The sequence below is a fragment of the Heteronotia binoei genome, chromosome 4 (genome assembly GCF_032191835.1).
Source record: "Heteronotia binoei isolate CCM8104 ecotype False Entrance Well chromosome 4, APGP_CSIRO_Hbin_v1, whole genome shotgun sequence".
In the NCBI taxonomy this organism is placed as follows: Eukaryota; Metazoa; Chordata; class Lepidosauria; order Squamata; family Gekkonidae; genus Heteronotia; species Heteronotia binoei.
Window position 1 is genome coordinate 34,030,443 of NC_083226.1, and position 21,784 is coordinate 34,052,226.

A 21,784-nucleotide genomic window follows, 5' to 3' on the forward strand; every position below is an offset into this window, starting at 1 on the left:
TATACAACATGGCATTTTCACAGACGTTACACAATTTATTTTTTTTAAAAAAAAGGATTTTGAAATTTGCATCACAATGAAAGGAAGCATCGAGGCCAGTTTTCAGAAGACTTTAGCCCTTATCCAGCCACAGAAGATTTTAGCCCTAATCCAGTCACAGGCTATATACATGCACAGACATATCCTTAGCAAGATACGGAACTGCATGCCTAAACTAGGGCTACATGAGGGTTTCCAATAACGGGCTTGCACAGAGGAACCTTTTTAAAAAAAAGAAGTTAAAATTGCAGCAGTCACTGCTTTGGAATCAGAAATGGGTCAGATGGTCAGATTCATTCCCCTTCCTCTTTCCCTATCAAACAGCTGATTAGCAAGAGGTTGATTACCCCCAAGGAAGTAGCTCTGGCTACCCTACACCCATTGTATTGGATAAGGGTTTCCGAGCACAGATTAGCACTACGTCCTTTATCTTAGCCAAAGGTCCAAGCATGCACTGGTGTGAAGGAATCAGACAGAGATGCAGTGCAGCTGCTGTTAGCACCACTCAAACAACATAAAAGCACAATTCAAATACATTCACAAGGGGGGGGGGGTGTTTGTTGGTATTACTTTTCTAAGGAGAACATAAAAGTTTACATATATATTCAATCCTATGAAAACTCAATAAAAGACACCTAGCTACACTTCTTCAAGGATTCTGAACAAATTCCCCCCAAATCTGGGTTGCACCGTTGATTGTCTCGGTGTTACGAAAAAGTGAAATCAGTGCAGTTGCTTGCTGATGTGGCTGACCTCAATTATAAAATGCTTGCAGTTTTCATTTAAGCAAACTGTTGTATTCCCAAATTCTCAAAGATGGAACCACTTACCCAAAGGTGCACAGCAAATACAGAAGCACAATTTGCAATGCACCCAACGGACCTTAGCAACTGAGTTCTAGGAACCAGCTTCGTCCCCGCCAAGCACTCTGTGTGTGTTGCAGATGTCAGCAGTGGATGTGAACTTTGAACCTAAAGGTCTTGCGGCTCCAACACTATCAGCTGAATGAAGCTGATATGCCCAGTTGTGTTTAAGGGAATCCCAGAAGCAGCAGCCTTTGTTGAATGGACCTGAATCTCCTAGCCAAACTGTAACATTAATTTGGTAAGATATCGTCTCAGCCTTGAGTTTTGCAGACATGAATGTGTACTGCTTTAAAAAAAAGATTTTCTGAGAAAGACAGCAAATAGATGAACCGGTGAACAGCTAAAATGTGCTGCCTATCATAGCATGGCTGGAAATGACTATTCTGCTTAAAAGTCTATGCCCAGTTATGCACAAAAAAATGCCTGTTTTTATTACATTTGACATTTATTACATTTTATTACATTTGACAGCTATGAGGCCCCTCCCTTAATCTTACCCAGATGAAAATCAGAGCTGGCAACTTTGATTTCAAAATGGTTATCACCTGGGCCTGGGTGGAGTACAGGACATACAGTTGCTAACTTTGAGTTTGGAAATTCCTGGAGATTTATGGGTGGAGCCTGGAAAGGGCGGGGTTTGGAGAGGGGAGGGACCTCAGAAGGGTATAATGCCATCAAATCCACCCTCCAAAGCAGTCATTCACACCAGGGGAAATGTCATGTGGAGATCAGTTGTAATTCTGGAGGATCTCCAGGCCCTCCCTGAACTTTGGCAACCCCACCAGCACATGACGTACTCCAAATGGCAAGGACAGAACAAAATCTTTTGCTTGCAGCTGCAGCATGCATTGGTTGGCATGGTAGATAAGCCTGCACTTGGATTCTAGCGAAAGAGATCCTGCACAGGGAAGTGGGGGAGGGAGAGCTATCTCACTGGAAGCTGCTATCACAGAGATACTTAGGTTTGTTCATTTACTCTGTCCTTCCTCCTTCTACTCTCAGAAAAATTTTGCCTCCCCCTGCTGGGTTACCAGCCTCCCAGTTCTGGAATTACACGTGATCTCCAGAAGACAACAGATCTGATCTCTGGCAGCATTGAAGTGCAGACTCTGTGGCTGTGAAACTCTCTCCCCACTCCAAACTCCACTCTGTCCAAGCTCTGTCCCCAAATCTTCAGGAATTTTCCAACCTAGAGCTGGCAGCTCTACAGGCCCTACCAGGAGTCATTTTGTAGAAAAAGAGGTGCAAGAGCTCATTGGCACAACTCATTTGCATATGCCACACACCCCTGACATCACCGGAAGGTGTACTAAATTATATCAGCTCAGTATCTACCTTAAAATGCTTCTTGAATTATAATTGTCATAATAAAACCTTACTCCCATCCTACTTTTTAAGTTACTTTCTTCTATGCGGTCACAGTAACATGACTGAGATTTCCATCTGTGCTTTATATGCTTTATTTTTTCATTTTTTTGTGGGGGGGGGGGAATATTAAAAAGTGTCACATCTTAAAAGTTCAGCAGAATTCTCACAGGGGGTTTGAACAATGGAGCCCAGAAGCAAGTATTTGGGGAGGGGGGTAAGAAAGAAAGAGCACAATAAAATCTAGAGGTTCCGGAGCTCCGCTCCTGTGAGTTCCTGCCCAAAATGAGGCCCGGACTCTACGAAAGCTGACTGCAGGGACTCTATGAAGGTTGACATGGCGGACCATGGAAAATGGAGCTTGGACATCTAGTCAGTGGCTTAGCATTTTACTGGACCTAAGGGGTTATGCAACTGAAGCATGCGTGCTAAGAGGAAATGCTGCTCCTGACACAATCTCCTCCAAACATTCCAGCAGTATTCTGTGTGCCTGTATGTAGCTGCATCAGGGTGTCGAACTCATTTGTTACGAAGGCTGGATCTGACATAAATGAAACCTTTTTGGGCTGGGCCATGTGTGGCATAAAATGTAATGCCGAGCAGTGGAGATATAAACTTTATAAAGGACACAGACAAACACAATTTGTGTTTGTGAGTTGCAAACCTACTTTCAATTTATTGACATTCATTGCAGAAATCTCATGGTCAATGCTTTGAGCCTAAGACCCGGGGGAAAACATGAAATGGCTGGGCATTGTGAGCTTTTGTACATAAGTCGCTTCATGTGCTGGCCAGCCTATGGAGAAAATAAAGGCTTTGCTCTGTAGCTCATGTGTGTGATTGAGCAAGCCAGGCAAAGCAAGCTGTGATGCAGAAGGAAGCAAGAGAGAAAGAAGGAAGCAGATGACAGTGAGTTGCTTGTGGGCCTGTGGGAGCCCTCCAGGGGCCTGATCTGACCCATGGGCCGCATGTTTGACACCCCTGTGTTAGACACCCCTGTGCATGTTTGACACCCCTGTGCAACTTAAAGTGGAGTTATATCTACTTAACTCTAAAAGTTAGAGTGTAAAACTCCCCTTCAGGATTACCTTTCAAATTTCTGACTTTTACACTAGAATTGCAGAAACTGCCCCAAAAGCTTTTTGGGTTTTTTTTTAAATGGTGACATGTTTTCTTGCTAGCTGCCCATCCTGTGAGACCATTTCATCAGCCCTGTTGTTGCCAAATCTCCTTACTTTTTGAAATTCTATCTTGGAGCTCATTGGTACATGAAGTCGTATACACTGGAGGCCAGCTAATACATTCAGCAAGGGGGAGCGCTTTGCCTGGATTGTACCATTTATGGGCTGCTGGGGAAGGAGTTGCATGTTTTAAAAAATCCTCTACCACAAGACATCAGCGTGTCAGGAAGAAGGATGTTCCAAGCCCTTTTTCCTGTCATAGTATTTTTCAAGGGAGAGCACTTTTCAAGGGACAAGACCCAGATTCAAAAACCCCCCTCTGGCATTATGTTTGCTGGGTGACCTTGAGCCAATCTCACACACTCTGCCTAGCCTGCCTCACAGGGTTGTTGTGAGAGTGAAACAGAGGAGAGGTGAGTGATGTGAGTTGCCCTGAGCTCTTTGGAGGAAGGGCAGGAGAAAAATGAAATAAAGTGCAAAGAGGTTCGTCTTAGACAAAAAAGTAAACAAAACGATCAACACAATTGCCATCATCCTGAAGTGTTACAGTCCAGGAAAAGCTTAACTGCTGGATTCTTCTCAGTGTATAAACTGGCTCACAGTCAGACCACTAAGGCCTCTCTGGCACACTATGATTTACTCTAAATGTCAGCAGCTCTCCAGGAACATAGGCCAAGATGTTTTCCCAGCTTGCTACATGAGATTCTTTTACCTGGAAATTGAGCCTTGGACTTTCTACAGGATATATGTGCTCAACCACTCGCCAACCAAGAGTCAATACACTAAAGGGGAAACATCAAGGAATTCAGTAAGTAGTCTTGGGTGATGATTCTGGATTAGATCTCGAGTAGTCAAAAAGAACCATCAAGTGTCTGTCAAGGCCTGCCAGTATTAGCCCCCAGCCTTGCTTACAGTAAAAAGCCAAAGCATATTGAGTAGCCAAGGCAAAATTTATCCGCTATCTATACATGCCAATAAAACCCGCGTAAGTCATCAAATAATTATATCAGCTCAAAAATATAATGGAACGGAAAAGGCTTTTTGCCAATCTGTCACTGGGCTGGTAACACTCATTTCTCAGATTGTCCTCCCCTCGTAAGTGCTTCTAATGGTCTCCGCTTGATACATTCTGGCCAAATGATAAGAGCATCGTGTCTTATGTTCCTAGCAGCAGACACCCACAGACAACCCTTGGCTGGGATCTTTAATAGAGAACACTGTTCTGTAAACAAAACAAGAAATACAATGAGGCAAGGAAAGAGGATGCCTGGTTTTACAGGTCAAGCAGTGATGGAAGTTGGACCAATGGCAAATAAATCTCGGTCCGTTCCACACTCTCACCCAACTGTTCCCTGTATTTCTGCATTCCCACCTGCTTTCTATACCATGTCCCACCTGCCAAGAGCCAACCAGCAATGCCACAGCATGGAATATGTCAAGGGTCCCCAACATGGCCCATGGGTTTCATGGTTCCTGCTGACATCTTTCATGGCACCCTCTCCCCAAGTAGGCGGGAGCAGATGTTGCTTTTGCCAAGTCAGGCTTTTGATTGGCTTTTAAAAATGATTGGCTGGGCAGATTTTTAAAAAAAGCTGCCTTGGCAGCAGCTGACACCACATTACCAAGATCTTCACTGTGCAACTGGAGGTAATCCATGTGTATGCAAGAAAATATTTTTAAACAATATGTTTATTTAAAAAGGTACCCTTGTAAACAGAGCTTCTGCCTGAAACACTGAAAAGCCATAGCGTTATAACCTCACACCTTGACATTTTGTGACCGACTCCACCTCCTGTAGCAGGCATGTTGGGGTTGCACCCACCACTCAAGTCAGAGTTACAGCTATATGCAGGCTCAAAAAGTTTGGGGACCTTTGCTTTAAGACCCCTGCAGCACCAGGTTAGCAGCCAAATTTTAACTTTCCTTTCCAGCCCAGGCTCCAAAGCAGCTTCTCTAAACACTGCAGTTGTCCACGGTTGCCTTTCCTGCTGCTGTTTCCTTCCTGAAGGCTCTTCAATCAGAGAGCGAGACAGATGTGCATGCCTTAGATGAATTAGTATTTTTATTAGCTCTGTTCTTTGACTCCCACCCTTTGACTCGCTTCACTTCACCTTTTGACCACTCAGCTTTGTGCCCAAGGACATGACTCTGCCCCCCCCCACGCCAATCTCACTGGTCCTGCCCCGATGACTTCCAAGAGGTAACAGTCCTTCTGAAAGAACTCAGTGACTTTCTGTGGATGAAAACAGTTTGTTTATCATGTGGAAAAGTTTGCTAAAATTGTGTACTAATGTGCTACAGTATAGACTACAATGTGTGGTTTTGTAAGCATTTCTGGTTACTGGCTTGTTCTGTTATCATGGAGTGAAATTCATTATAGTAACAAAAAATTAAACTATAAAATGCCCTTCAAAGATTTGCTTTACACATTAAAATCAAAATAAAGCCTATATAACCATTCCCCATACAGTTTCATCTCATAACAAACAATATTTCAGATATATCAGCAAAGGAAAAAAATCTCAAATGTTAACAATGCATGCATTAACACTGAGAAACAAGCAAACATTTCATGAAAGATGTAAGTGTGTAAAACAACGAATTAGTACTCTGAAATCTGGAAAATATGGAGAAGCAGCAGGGAACATAAATTTGTCTCAAACAAAACTCTAGCCACAAAACTTCCCAGCTGGAGGAAATGCTTCCCCTAAACAACGTCACTAGCCGTGGGTTACTAACACTAATGACCATCCGGCCACATGGGGAAGTGAAGTGCACAGAAATTTTTTTGATGTTATATTTTCCCATGGAACATCTGCCCACATTTGTAAATACAATGTTTCTCTACAGTTGTCAGGCCTGCTGTGCAGTGAATCTACCACACTGAGCGCACCATGAAGTCACTTCAGAGTTATCACAACCCTATCAGTTAATGACCACCAAAACATCCTATCGTTAACACAGCCTTGCTCAGGATGGGCTAAATGTGGGATATGAATGAAGTATGGACAAACCCCATTGCTTATACATGATGTATTTGCCTTCTTTTGCTAACTTTATTTAAATATTTAAATTATTCACTTACATCTTAAATGGAAAACATTCTGATTCAAATTTCCCTGGTAAACACACATCATTGAAGCCTTACCCCCTTGGAATTTACAACATGTAAGAATTGGTGGCAGTGGTGGGTGGGAAGGATGATTACACCACATTTGCAGTAATGCAGATGACTAGACTGCCACGAGGCAAAAAACTCTGTCATGTGATATACTGATCATCTGTGTCCGGTCTACATAACTGTGAATAGATGATGGGGGGAAGGTGGTATAGTGTAGCTCAGTTTCAATAGATCTCAGAAGCAATGCAGAGTCAGCACTTGGATGGGAGACACTCCAAAAAAGATTCTGCAGAGGACGGCAGTAGCAAACCACTTCTGCTTCTCCCTTGCTTTGAACGGCTCTTATTGAGGAGTTACCACAAGTTTCTTGTGACTTGATGGCACTTGTGTGCAAATGGGAACAAAGAAGGGCATAACATTCCAGGGGTCTGTGTCACTCTGGGGGGCTCGGAGGTGCAGGTAAGGTGCAGCCAGGAGGTAGCGACAGCATATTCATTCCAATCAGATATCTTGTGTGCATTCTTCGCCATGTGAGGGGTACCCAGAGGGACTTTTTCAGTGGTGGGTTTTGGCAGCCTTGACTATGAAATGCTGTAATAAAGGAGTATAAATTCTGTTTGCATAGCTAGCAACATCCCAGATCTGACACTTCATAGGGTATCAATGACCTCATACATCAATGAATATGCAAACTTGCAACCCACCCCCCTGCCTGGCCACTTGATGGGTTTATAAGCCGATCATAAATTCAAGAGTATTTTCCAAGTTAAGTAGCATTTTTCCCGACATTATGTTTTATCCACATACAATCATAAACCATCTAGACATAATTTTATAATACACCTCCATAAAACCCATCTTGGGAGTTCAAAATGTCCATGAAGTAAAGTGGGGATGAACATCAATCAGCTTACATTTCATAACTTCGGGTGGGGAGGGGGAAATCACAAACATCCTTCCAGACGGTGACGGAAATGTGTAGGAGAAAAAGAAAATCATATTTTTGAAGGAGAGCTGTAAGACTACAATTTATTACTTAGAAAGGAACATTCACCTAATCAATGAAGAATATAATATCGCAAGCTGATCCAAACCACAAAACCCTATATTAAAAGAACCATTCACTGAGATTCTCCAATTAATCTAAGATGAAATTTACTCTCTTGTGGTAATGATATTTTCAGTTTCCCTACCTAATGCCTCCCAGATTCCTAAACCCAGCCAATTGTCAGGGGAAAATAAGTTCTATAGAGGAAAATCAAGGGTCAGTTCTGATGCAGATTCACTTATTTACTTCATGCCCTTCTCCCCAGTGGGGATCCAAAGCAGCACAACCTCCCTATGAGGTATGCTGAGAGTAAGTGACTGGGCCAAGGTCCCCCAGCTAGCTCCCATGGCACAATGGTGATTTGAACCTGAGTCTCCCAGATCCTGGGAGGAAAGGCAGCATGGTATAACCTGTTCTTATCAGACCTTGGAAGCTAAGCAGGCTCAGTACTTGGAAGAAACACCACCAAGGGAGGCTGTGCTGAGGAAGGCAACAGCAAACCACCTCTGCTTCTCCCTTGCCTTGAAAACCCCTCGCTGTGGTCACCATAAGTTGCTGTGACTTGGCGACACTTTAGACGTACACACACACACACACACCCTAGTCTCACCACAATCCCATGATGGCTGTCATGAACCAAACAAGGCATTTCATGAGTCATGTTCACTCTTCTTTTTTCTCTGCTAACTAACATGGTAACAAGATAAAAAATCTGGTCTAGCTGTATACTAATTCAAAAGCCAGGATCCCCAAAGAGAAAATTAGCTTCTTCCCAGTTTACACATTAATTCTATAGATTTGTAGTATACAGTCATCATTCATCTGACTAACAACAGGATAGTAAAAACAGCACTAGAAAATGACTTCCAAACTCTGTTTTGATCTCTTGTAAACCTACCAAGGTTTCCTCAATGAAAAGATCTTTACTGACAGATGAACGTCCTCAAAAGAAAGCTGTCAATTAGTGTTGCCAATCCCCAGTTATGGACAGGGGATTCCCTGGTTTGAAGGCCCTCCCCCCACTTCAGGGCTATCAGAAAGTGTGTGGGGGTGTCTACTGAGCACTGCATTATACCCTGTGGAGACCAGTCCCCATAGGGTATAATGGAGAATTGATCGGTGAGTATCTGGGGTTGGAAAGGGCTGTTTGAGGCAGAGGCACCAAATTTTCAGCATAGCATTTGGTCCCTCGCCTCAAAAAACTCCCCAAGTTTCAAAAAGATTGGACCAGGGGGTCCAATTCTATGAGTTCCAAAAGAAGGTGCCCCCATCCTCCATTATTTCCAATGGAAGGAGGGCATTTAAAAGGAACGTGGGTCCCTTTAAATGTGATGGCCAATTCAATTGTTCAATTGTGCGTGTCACATGCTTGTTCCTGGCTCCACCCCCAAAGTTTCCTGGCTCCACGTCCAAAGTCCCCAGATATTTTCTGAGTCAGACCTGACAACCCTACCAATGCTCATCTGCAACCAGGAGCCACAAAGGAATGCCCAGTATGTTCTAGGCCACAATTCTTACAGGAAAAGAGTGAGACACAACTGAACAGGAGAGCATGCCACATGGTGAGTGGGCATCTTACAAAATACCCCATCACAAGCAACGTTCAAAGGGGTTTTGGCAAACAAGCCAAGACAGAACACTTTACTAGTAGTAGGAAACCTTAAAAGCTCTTTTCCAAGACATATCTGCCAATAGCTCTTGGCAGCTCAAGCTGTTTATCTGACTACTGCACACGTGCAGAGAAACAGCCACTACACCTCAGCTATCTACAGTTCTGGAGTTAAGGAGCTGTACAAGCGGGATCCCTACCACTCAGCTTGTTGACTGGGGTTAAGGGGACAGGAAGTCAGTGAGAAGGAAACAACATGGCCCAACCAAATAATCTGTCTTTTAATGTATCAAATATGCGTGCTCTGGACATAAATAGACTCTTGCCTGTTGCTGTCCTGTGCTGCTTCCCACAATGTAAGGCTGCTTCTGTGTATGACAGAGGAGCACTGTACAACCACCTTTGGTCCAATTTGTTGCTTGACTTGTTCTGCTGTTGTGGTGGTACATACTGAGGGGGAGACATGATGATGGAGGAGGAGGAGGTTTTTATCCGCTGCCCTTCACTACTCAAAGGAGTTTCAGAAAAGCTTACAATCACCTTCCCTTTCTCTCCCCACAACAGACACTCTGTGAGGTAGGTGGGGCTGAGAGTTCTCAGAGAACTGCGATTAACCCAAGGTCACACAAGTGACTTCATGTGGAGGAATGGTGAATCAAAATTAGAGTCCACCACTCTTAACCATACATCAAACTGGCTCTAAAAGACACTATGACCAACATTTAACACACTTTATACATTGTCCATGACTGAATGCATGGAAATGTGAGAAGAGGTCCAAATAAATTTTCTCTAACCAGTTCCTGTTCACCAGGGATGGCCCCTAATTTCTGGTCCCTATCCCTGATAAAATACAATTCATATTTTGCCTTGTGGGAGGGGGGTTGCATATGCCTTTGTAAAATTTGGGTAACAAGAACACAAACAGAAATGAGTTCTTTTAGTTACTTTTAGTTTCATCCCCTTTTTACAGGACTATGGAAGTTAAACCTCCAAGTTGGGAATGTAGTTATAACCAAACCAAACCTAACAAAGGTACTGTGACTCGAAATTAAAATGATTGAAATTATGATTAGAACAGGCATCCATGGGAATTTGGTGAATATTTTGTTTTCATTGATTCATGAAATTTTTGTTAATCCCACACCTGATTAAACAACTGAAACAGGAAGTAAAAGTTAACGGTCCTGTCACAATTATTTTGGGATTAAAAGCAAATGGACTTTGCACTGTGAATGGATTAGCTGTTATGGATTTTTGAGAATGAACTTTGAATTTTTTTTTTAGAATTATTTCTGTATATGAATTATTTGGATGCCAGTTCTATTTATAATTTTATTCATAGTAATTTTGGGTCACAGTACCTTTGTTAGGTTTGGTTTGGTTGCAACTTCCAGTGACCACTCTCCGATTTTTTCGGGAATGTAGTTATGCCTTGACAATAACATGGGTGCATGGTGAAAATGTACACATAGGAAAACAGAAAGCTAGTACCTCTGTATTCATTCCATTCCAGCCCTTAATGCAACATCTACCTGTGTAGATGTTAGTATGCTAGTAAAGAAAAGGGAGGTGGAGAGACAGGTGTTGCCATTGGCCAGATATACTTCATTAACTCTGTTTAAGATTGTCCTGACATCTCTTAGTACTTATACTACCCAAGCACCTTAGTACGAGCTCATCTTTGTGCAGAAATGGCCCTTTGGGAATACCTGTCTCAATGAATACTGCACCCTCTGGTGTCAGGTATCCACATTGCTTTGAAATTCTGCATCTGAAAAATAGGGTGACCCACTCTGCAAGTTTTGCAAGCTGGTGTTCCTGAAAGCTGAGTGACTTTATTTAAAAAAAATGTTAAAACAAGAAAAAAAGTGCCTTTCCCAAAATTTTGTGTTTGTTTGTTAAGGTGGGGTGTGTGGAATAGATACTATAAATGTAGATCCCAACACTCTATATAAAAAAGGTTCTTTCAGGTTGTGTCACAGATTATGACATTCTAACCCTCATCCAGGGTGAAGGAATGCAGATGAAGGGATGGGGATATGCAGATAAGAGACGACACTGTTTTCAATGGCTTCCATTGAGTTCTGTGGGATTTATTTTAATTACATGCTGTGATTTGAGGTGCAGTTAAATGGTGGTGAGGTGAGAGGACAGAGACCTCCACAAGAGCAAAAATCTTGAGATACACTGCTTCAGCAGCAGGATAAATATAGATAAGTTTGAAGCTCATTCCATTTGCATTCAATAGAATAAATCTGCCTGGAGGTCATTTTGCTCTATCATGTAACTTACTTAGCGGATTACAAAGTATGCACAGCAGAGCGGGTAACATAACCAACACATCATCTATGTCATTTTAATTTCTTGAATCATATTTCTACAACACCTATTCGCTCACCTGTTATCAAACAAAAAACTGGACTTGATTTTACTCTGAAACCTAAGGGCAAATGCACAAAACTTACAATTCCCCCCCTCCCGCTTTAAACTAGCCTGAACTCCAAATATCTAGGAAACTACTCTACTTTTCTAACCCTATGTTCCCTAATAGAGTTAGCATCATGCAAAGAAAATGTTGCTTTATTATGTTAACCTATTTCCAAGCAGCACTACAGGAGATAAAAATGCTTGGTTCAATGTACTCTTTAACATTAACATTAACGAAGCCGTAAGAAGCGTCTGGCATTGACAGTTTTACCCCCAAAAAATGTCAAGTCCAGAACTTCTTAAAAGAAATCAATGCACTATCCAAATGTATGTAAAATTGATGGGACCAATCAGTAACATCAATTTGCTTTCCTTAGTTGCCCCAAAGTATTAGATTGTTTTGGCGGGGGGGGGGGGGGGAGGGAACTCCACATCAACAGTTTTCTATCCCACTTCCATTTTATCTTTTTGTCACATTCCTTGAGGCAGAATCACATGCTTCCAACAAATGACCAGGGCTAAAATGTGCAAAGGTTGCAGATCATTTCTCCTTTGTGAATCAGACATTACAAAAAGGATTAAAAAAAAAAAAGTTGTATCATCACAGCTACAGCGGCTCCCTTTGTGTCTGCACTAAAGATAACTGGAAGAGACAAAGAAAAGCCTTGTGTAGGACTAGATTGGAAGGTCCTAAGAGAAATACAGGAAATCAAAACCAAATTGGAAAACTTCTATTACATTTGATGATCTACCTATTTATTTCCTCTATTTTCTTGCCACATGTTGGTAAACTTGCTTTGTCTAGTGTTGCAAGACTGTGATTTTAAAAGTTCAATGAAGCTTTAAATGTCCAATGGTCTTCCTTATTTTTCAGCCTGTTTTCTTTGTCCCATTGAATTACCCATGCAGCCCTGAGAATCAAGCAAGTTCTGCAAGCAAGCCCAACCATTATAACCAATCCATTTCCTAGTTGCACGCACCAAGCTGTAACAAAGAGACTGAGCATTAAATGAATGCTTTTTAGATTTTGAAATAAACCTTATTAAAACAATTTCTTTTACACAAAACAGTGTTTGTACTCTGCTCACAACCAGTTTCATGTCATTGTGGTTCGCTTTAGACAAGGGTACGAAGCAGATTGTATACCAGGTGCTAAACGGAGGATTCTGGTTATTTTCTGAGACACCCCAGATTATTTTGCCTGCTGTGTTTCTAATATTGCAGGCTCTTCACTGGAGGTAAACTTGCATTTTTTTTTCCTTAGGACAAAACTAGCTGAGATGAAGATCTCAATTATTTTTTAAAAAGTCATCATTTTAAAAAGAACCTCAGACAGTGAGGGGTCTGGAGACCAAGCCCTATGAGGAAAGGTTAAAGGAGCTGGTTATGTTTAGCCTGGAGAGGAGACACCTGAAAGGTGATATGATAACTGTCTTCAAGTACTTGAAGGGCCATCACCTAGGTTAGTGCAGAACTGTTTTCTGTTGCCCCAGAAGGTTAGACCAGAACCACTGGGTTGAAATTAAATCAAAAGAGTTTTTAAAAGTTAAACATTAAGAACTTCCTGACAGAGCAGTTCCTCAGTGCAACAGGCTTCCTCATGAGGTGGTAGGCTTTCCTTTGGAGAGTTTTAAACAGAGGCTAGATGGCCATCTGACAGCAAAGCTGATTCTGTGAATTAGGCAGATCATGAGAAGGAGGGCAGGAAGGGTTACATCAGTACTTAGTTCTTGTGGCCCTTTCTTACATGCCCAGGGAAATGCTGATCGCCACTTTGGGGTCAGTCAGCAATTTTTCTCCAGGCCAGTTTGGCCAGGGATCCTGGAGGTTTTTTGTCATCTTCTGGGAATGGAACAGTGATCACTGGGAGTGTGGGGGGAGGTACCTGTGAACTGTGTAGGGGGATGGAATAGATGACCCTGGAGGTCCCCTCCAATTCTGATTCTATGAGTTTCACAAGCATGTGGAGCCGTATGGGGTATGCATGCTGATGGAGACTTCATCCCCTGAAAAGTTTTGTGTTCTGTGCATAAAATGACAACTGCAGACTCAGACACTCTCAAATTGTTTGGGGGCCACACAGGAAAGGGAGAAGGTGTTTAATCCTTCAACCTCCATTCAGCTTTCCTATTTAAAACAAGCTCCATACTCTGCCATAAGCATTTTCAAGGAGGGGGAAGTGTCCATTATGAGCACACGTTTTTCACCTTTAAATCATTAATAACAAAACAGACAGCCCAGCTTCATATATCAAAACCAAGTTGAGACTCAACCACTCTCCTTTTCCATGCATGGCCCAGAGGCAAACTGAGGCTATATGATGAAGCCTGCAATTTTATGGATGGAAGAACAGGAGATCAAAGAGATCTCTCACACACCAAAGTTACTATCCTTTAAATCAGGGGTGGCCAAACTGCAGCTCGGGAGCCACATGTGGCTCTTTCACACATATTGCATGGCTCTCCAAGCCCCTACCGCCCCATTGACCAACTTGGAAAATGTATTTAAAGTTGCTTTCTTCCCCCTCCCTCATCTATTTGCCTGCCTGCCTTCCTGCTCTCAAAGATGTAATGTTCATGTCTTGCAGCTCTCAAACATCTGACATTTATTTTATGTGGCTCTTACGTTAAGCAAGTTTGGCTTCCCCTGCTTTAAACGAACAAAAGAAGGGTCCTTTTGTTGATGAGGAATTGTTTTCCCCTAAAGATAAGTGTTTTCCTCAACATGAAAAAGTTGTCCTTTGTCTGTATATTTAAGAGACAAAAAAGTGACTTATAAACAAGACAGAGTAGTTTTCTTCTGATTAAGAGTATGTAATAGCAGCATACACAAAACCTGTTAAGCAAGAGAAGATAACTTAATGGCTCCAAATCATTTTGTGTATTCATTTATTACACATATTTGCATCCTGCCCTTCCTCAAAGGAGCATGGGGCAGTATACTTCATTCTTCCTTCCTAGCAGCCACATCCCTCTGTGCTAGGCTAGGGTGAGTGTGACTAGCCCAAGGTCACCCAGTAAGCTTACATGGCAGAGTAGGGATTGGCCTGGGTCTTTCAAATCCTAGCCTGACCCCCTAAACTACACTGGCTGTTGTTTAGCACCTTTTTGCTTTCAGTTGTTTGTCTGTATATTGCTGGAGAGATTCTTTTCTTTTTGCCTTCTACATAAAGCACACAAACCATCTCTTATGTATTTGTCACTTAAGATCTTTTTGCAAACATTTTAAAAGCAAGTACATATAAAGAGCATGACACAAGGTAAATTAAGGAAAGAGGAAAAATCCTTCCAGACTTTTTAAGAAAAAAAACTTAAACTGATGGAGAATTGTCCAAATACCCAAAGGAGGGAGTCCACTGATGAATTAAAACTCACTGTTAAATTTCAGGGCTTTCTACATGTGCCTTTTATAAGAAGGTTCCTGTTTTTAAATGACTAGGAGGGGGGCTGTTAAGTGTGAATAAGGGTATAGATCAAGATTGTGAGCCTTAGAAGACAGGTGCAGAACACCAAGAGACCAGCAGCAAATCTTTATGTGTGCATGTGTTCAATCTCCCATCAACACAAAAGACCCCAGTGGATAAGAGTGAAAGAGAGAGCAGTTACATCTGTCACATCCACAATGCAGTGGCACAGGACAGAGAAATTCCTAAAGCATAAATCTGTAGAGGGAGTCACAAAATCCCACAATGCTCCATATGTCTTGAGAAAACACTCTAAACTGATAGGAAGGAATTTTACTCAGATGCAACATACTTTGTATGAGCAATTAATGAACCCTTGCACTGAAATCTGAAGGGTCCTTAAAAAAAAAAGTTTGTGATTGTGAGGATGCTACGGTGCTTACTGCAAAGTTCTAAAGTTTTATTGGAGAGCTTTTATTACAGCAGATAAGAAAACGGATGAGAAAAATAAGAAAGCTCTGTGAAGCCATGGTAACATCCAGTTATAAATGCAGTTATTATGAACTTAATATGCTAGAAGGTAACTCTATTACATGTATTACCTTGCAAGGATTGCGGAGCCATTAATCAACAGCAATACACCTTAGGAATGTCAATAGATCCTTAACAACTTCTGACAGAGACTCTGATGTTAAGGTCTATTTGCCCTTTTCCTCCCTCCAAAATGGGGAAAGTTTTGTGCAAGGTCATAATCCTAGCAATTCACAAACACAAACAACTCCACCAATGATTATTTGTAAAGTAATGATTTGGTAGACTGTTTATTGAATGGGCACCAGCCAGCTTGTATCCCAAGAAGCAATTTAACTGTTCAGGGTTGCTTCAAACAATACAGAGTCCCTCTGGCCACAAAGAACTTTTCAGGGTATCTGATAAAGCAAACTTTGAGTCTCCAGAGCCTATGCCCTGGAAAACTGCTTGGTCTGTAGTGTTACTGGAGTTAAATCTCTTTCTTCTAACCAGGGCTCTTATTCTAGCAACAGCTCCTCTGCATATTAGGCCACGCCCCCCCAGGAGGATTGGCTACATCAGGGGGCATGGCTCAATATGCAAAGGAGCTCCTGCTAGAAAAAGAGCCCTGCTTCTAACGCCCACAAATATGGCTACCCAGCTGAAATTATCCAAAGACCTTCTACCATGTGTGTGCTGGGAGTCTTGTGGAGCATGGGTTCTGTGTCCCTTTAGCACATGGAAGGAGTTCACTGGGGCTGGTTCATGAAAATGAAGGGGAGGGCTGAACCCCCTTCACATTCATTGTGCCTCCAATACCGGTTCCCTCGATGCACTTGGGAGGTACAGAACTCTCAGCGCGAATGGAACACAAAGTCCTTGATTGTGTGGCTTTGACTGTGTGAACTAAACTTGTGTGCATGTGTGTGTGATTATCAGAACAGTGTGAATCTGAGAGCACTGTTCTACAGAAGAAGAATATACTGGATTTATAAAAGGTAGTAAAGGTAGTCCCCTGTACAAGCACCAATCGTTTCCAACTCTGGGCTGATGTCACACCATGTTTTCTTGGCAGTCTTTTTACGGGGTGGTTTGCCATTACCTTCCCCAGTCATCTACACTTTCCCCCCAGCAAGCTGGGCACTTATTTTACCAACTTCGGAAGGATGGAAGGCTGAGTCAACCTGAGCCGGCTACCTGAAACCAGCTTCCGCTGGGATAGAACTCAGGTTGTGAGCAGAGAGTTCAGACTGCAATACTGCAGCTTTACCACTCTGTGCCACAGGGCTCTTATTGGATTTATATCCTGCCCTATACTCTGAATCTCAAGAGTCTCAGAGCAGTCATAATCTCCTTTACCTCCCCCAACCCCACACACACAACAGACAGCCTGTGAGGTAGGTGGGGCTGAGAGAGCTTTTTACAGCAGCTGCCCTTTCAAGAACTACTCCTGCAAAAGCTATGGCTGACCAAGGCTAATCCAGCTGGTACAGTTCCTCTCATCTGCCTGGAGTAAGACCGGAAGACTCGGTAGCTTTAAACGTATGTGAATGGCCATCGTTAAGGCGGGGGAAATCACCAACTTCAGGGATTTTCTTAAACTAGTCCATTACAATGCTTATGGGGACTACAGAAGTAGATATGAAATATTAAATTTGACTTTCACTGAGATATTACAGTAGAAATTGAATCTTAAGGACCCAGGCAGTGATGTATTCCCATTAGAGGTAGTTTAATCAAGGAGCTTGCTTTAGCCAGCTTTCCTCCCCCACCTCCTCTCACACACCTGTCAGGAGTCCTGCTTCATACACAAGGTGGGTGGGAGAGATGGCTTGTGGAGAAACTTGGTGGGAGCCCCATATGCTCCAGCCTCCCTCTGTGGCAGTGGAAGTTACAGGGCATGTACGCCAATCACACGAGGCACCAGTTCCCACGTTCCCCTTTCCGTAACATCTACTGAGTGGAAGTGGAAAGGGCCATCAAGTCATAGGTGACTTACAGCCACCCCCTTAGGGTTTTCAAGGCAAGAGATGTTCAGAGGTGGTTGGCCATTGCCTGCCTTTGTGCAGCAACCCTGGACCTCCTTGGTGGTTTCCCATCCTAGCGCTATCCAAGTCGGCTCTGCTTAGTATCCAAGATCTGACCAGATTGGGCTAGCCTGGGCCATCCAGGTCAGGGGTCATAACACCTCTCACCACACAAACTAATCACTTGGGATCAGTGTTCCCTCTAAGCTGAGTTTTTTAGCCTATGGCACACACTTTTTTTTTTTGGCTCAGGAAAAATGGCTCCAGAGCAATGTAATTTATGCAGTAGCTCACAATTTTAATGCTGGTAGCTCACAAAGTAGAATTTTTGCTCACAAGATTCTACAGCTTAGAGAGAGTATTGCTTGGGATCCTTGAATTTTCTCTGCCTCCATTCAACTTTCTTGACAGAGGCTTGAAAGACCCTAAGATTTGCAGTATAACTTTTGCCTCCCCCCCCCCCCTCCACTCTCTCACACACAGTTCCACAGGGATAAGGATCTGCTAGGAGTCTTTCTCCTTTCACTCTCTGAGGATCACATGATGGGATACATATGCTGCCTTTAAAGGAAGGGCAGCCATCAAGGGCAATGAATAATAATTGCATGGCCCCCTATAAGTTGCGTGGGGGGTGGGGGTTAGACTTGGTCTCCATTGGCAGCATCTGTATAAATACACCCCTCCAGCAGAGGATCCCAATCGCCTGTTTATGCCTCCTCTAGTTTGCTGGGGGTGGGGGTTAAAAAACGTAGGATGTCCCTAAGCCAGAGAGATAGGACAGGCTGTTCTGAACACAGCTCTGGCAAACTGCATCACAACTCCCCTGCTCTCCTGGGGTTTTCTTTGTATTTGTTCGCAAAGCCATCCTCCCAGTTCCTGCTCATCCCTGAATCACTGGAAAAATGGGGGAAAGAAACAATGCGTTTCACAAAGTAGCCCTGAGCCAAACATCAGTCAATTGTATTAGTAAGATGATGATTGTCTTGTGATACTGTTATTTGCAAACAAATAGATGGGAGACTTGAATTATTTCTTGCTGGGCTTTCTCGGGAAACGTGAGGTGCATTTCCACAAATGAGAGGGATTTTTTTGTTTTTGTACAGTTCCCCCCGCTCCCAGCCCCTGGCCAAGCTGCCTGTTCGCCTTGAGTCGTAGCGCACAGGCGAGGTTACTCTCGGTCATTCTGCGGGACTCGCTCGGCGAGCTGTTTTGTCTGCTGTGTTTTCTCCACGCGCAGCCCCCCTTTGCCTCCCCGGATCCAACCCGGAGGAGACAAGAGAAAAACAGCCTCCGTCCCGCGGAAACTGGGCAGCGTGAAAACGGGGATTTCACAAAAACGCGCAGCTGGTGGGATGGGAAAGAAAGAAAGAAAGAAAGAAAGAAAGAAAGAAAGAAAGAAAGAAAGAAAGAAAGAAAGAAAGAAAGAAAGAAAGAAAGAAAGAAAGAAAGAAAGAAAGAAAGAAAGAAAGAAAGAAAGAAAGAAAGAAAGAAAGAAAGAAAGAAAGAAAGAAAGCCTTTCTTTTTTCAACTTCCCAAAGGAGCAAGCAGACTTTCCCTCCCGTCCTCCACTTGCTATCAATTTAAAAAAGGGGGTGGGGGGAGCCAAGTTCCCGAATTCTCCTTCACCCCGGACAGCTGAACATCCAGCTGAGGTTCCCAGGAGAGGAGGAAATGCACTCTGCACATCCTCAGAGGTCCGTTATTGTTTCCTTACTCTCCCCCCCCCCACACACACACACATACGTCCGGAAGAAAGCCCCGGAGCGGAGCCTTCGACGCCAATTAAGCCCTAGTCGTGGTATCTTCCGAGTCACACAAGGTCCCCAAACTTTCAGCGGTTGTGCCAGGGAAAAGGCAAGTCTCTGGCCAGCGTTCCCCGTTTTCACATGTGGGCATCTCGCGGTCTCTTCTCCCGCCCCTCAGCCCCGGTCCCCTGAGCTCCCCGTTTGCGCTTTTTACCTGCTCGCCAGTTTGCCCGGAGTGTCCCTTTCTGTCCCTTTGGAATAGGAATTCAAAGCGTCCCTCCGGAGGACAAAGCCGTAGAGTCCCCTTTTGGCAGCAGGGCGGGGGGGGGGGGAGATGTCCAGAGCAGCCTGCGCTCCCGGCTGGTCCCCCCAGTGTGACTCGAGAAAGCCAAGCAGTTTTGAACCCGGCGCTCCTTATATAGATTCCGCCGGCGCTGTACAGAGGAGGTTATTATCGGTCAAACCCGGCTTGCCGCAGCTTCTGTTTATGTAGTTCAGTCACTCACAGGCAGCACGTGGAGGCCCAGCCCGCCTCTTAAAAGGGCAACGCCGGCTGGGCGCCGGGCTGGAGAGGGAAGGAGGCCGCGGGTTGTCTCATAGAAAACGGCACAAAACTCAGCAGTAGCAGCAGCAACCTGGCGGAGAAGCTGGACAGGGCGCCGAAAAAATGCATGCCGACGTCCTAAACGAGGCCGGGCTTAGAGCCCAATCCCATTGGCAAGTTGCAACTTAGTTTTTTAAAACTGTATTTGGAAGCGCTTCAATATGTGGCCTTAAACTGTTTGTTGTTGTTCAGTCGCACAGTAGAGTCCGACACTTTGCGACCCCATGGACCAAGTCACGCCAGGCCCTCCTGTCTTCCACTATCCTCTGAAATCTGCTCAAATTCGTGTTAGTTGCATCAGTAACGCTGTCCAGCCATCACATCTTTTGCCATCCCCTTCTTCTTTTGCCTTCTGCCTTTCTTTCTTTGTTTTCCATTTATATCCTGCCCATTCCAAACAGACTCAGGGCGGCTAACAATCATATCAAAACTAACATCTCAATTTCAAATATAAAACAATATTTGTCAGTTATAATTTATAACAATTTAAAATAAAGTATTGGTGCTATACAGAGTATACAATTTATCTGTTGGTGGTCCTTCTGGTGGAGTTGCCCAGTAGCATAAAAGTGGCAGCCTTCTTCCATAGTTGTTATAGGCCTGTTTAAAAAGTTCAGTTTTACAAGCTCTGCGAAATTGGGATAGATCCTGCAGAGTTCTTATGGCCTCAGAGAGCGCATTCCACAGCATTGGTGCTGCCACTGAGAAGGCCCTGGCCCGTGTAAAGCCCAGTCTGGCCTCCCTTGGTCTGGGGATGGACAATAGATTTTTAGTTCCTGAACGCAGTGCTCTCTGAGGAACATATGGGGAAAGGCAGTCCCTTAGATAGACAGGTCTTTCCCAGCATCAGGGTCTTCTCCAGTGAGTGCTCCCTTCTCATTTGATGGCCAAAATATTTGAGCTTCAGCGTCAGCATCTGACCTTTCAGGGAACAGTCTGAGTTGATTTCTCTTAGGACTGACTGATTTGATCTTCTTGCAGTCCAAGGGACTCTCAAGATTCTTCTCCAGCACCACATCTCAAAAGCATCTATTCTTCTGCACTTGGCCTTCCTTATAGCTATGAATATACAGACTTTTGTTGGCACGGGGATGTCTCTACTTTTTATTATACTGCCTAGGTTCACCATAGCTGACCTCCCAAGGAACAAACGTCTTTTAATTTCATGGCTACAGTCATTATTTGCAGAGATCTTGGATCCCAGAAATGTGAAGTCTGCCACTACTGGAGAAGGAAATGGCAACCCACTCCAGTATCCTTGCCAAGAAAACCCCATGGACAGTAACAAAAGGCCTTAAACTGTACCTTAGGCTAACTCCTGCATAAACCCAGCTCTGGAAATCTCAATCCAGGACATATTAACTACAGTGTGTGGGGAGGGAGGGACTGTATGCCCTGCAAGGTCCTGGGTTCCTTTAAGGAACTCATCTTGCACACAGGCCCCTTAGTGAGGACAGGGTGGTGGGGAGAAGTGTGACTTCTCACCCTCACAGTTCTGCCCCCACCCTCCGGCCAAACTTTACTTCCTTTTCCAGTTTAGGGTTGCCAGCTCTGGTTTATGAAATACCTGGAGATTTGGAGGATGGAGCCTGAGGAGGGTGGGGCTTGGGGAGGGGTGGGACTTCAATGAAATATAATACCATAGAGTCCACCTTCCAAAGTGGCCATTTTCTCCAGGGGAGCTGTCCCCTTTTGCATGGAGATCAGTGGTAACAGTGGGAGCTCTCCAGCCACTACCTGGAGGAAGTTTGCAACTCTATTCCAGGTGCAGTCCCCAAAATGGCAACAATGGTGATCACTCAAATGTTTCCCAGTACTAGGGTTCCCAACTCTAAA

General features: G+C 43.7%; 1 protein-coding gene across 2 annotated transcripts in view; it reads right to left on the bottom strand.

Moving 5' to 3' along the window:
* ABCA1 (ATP binding cassette subfamily A member 1) overlaps positions 1 to 19,729 on the bottom strand; it is a 136,296-nt gene extending 116,567 nt beyond the window's left edge. The window contains exon 1 of one of the 2 annotated variants that reach the window (XM_060237098.1): positions 19,559 to 19,729. The gene's annotated coding sequence lies outside the window, so the exon portion shown is untranslated. Of the gene's footprint in view, positions 1 to 869; positions 976 to 19,558 lie in introns of those variants that run through there. The other variant, XM_060237099.1, reaches the window with a different exon arrangement.
* Positions 19,730 to 21,784: the final 2,055 nt, after the last annotated feature.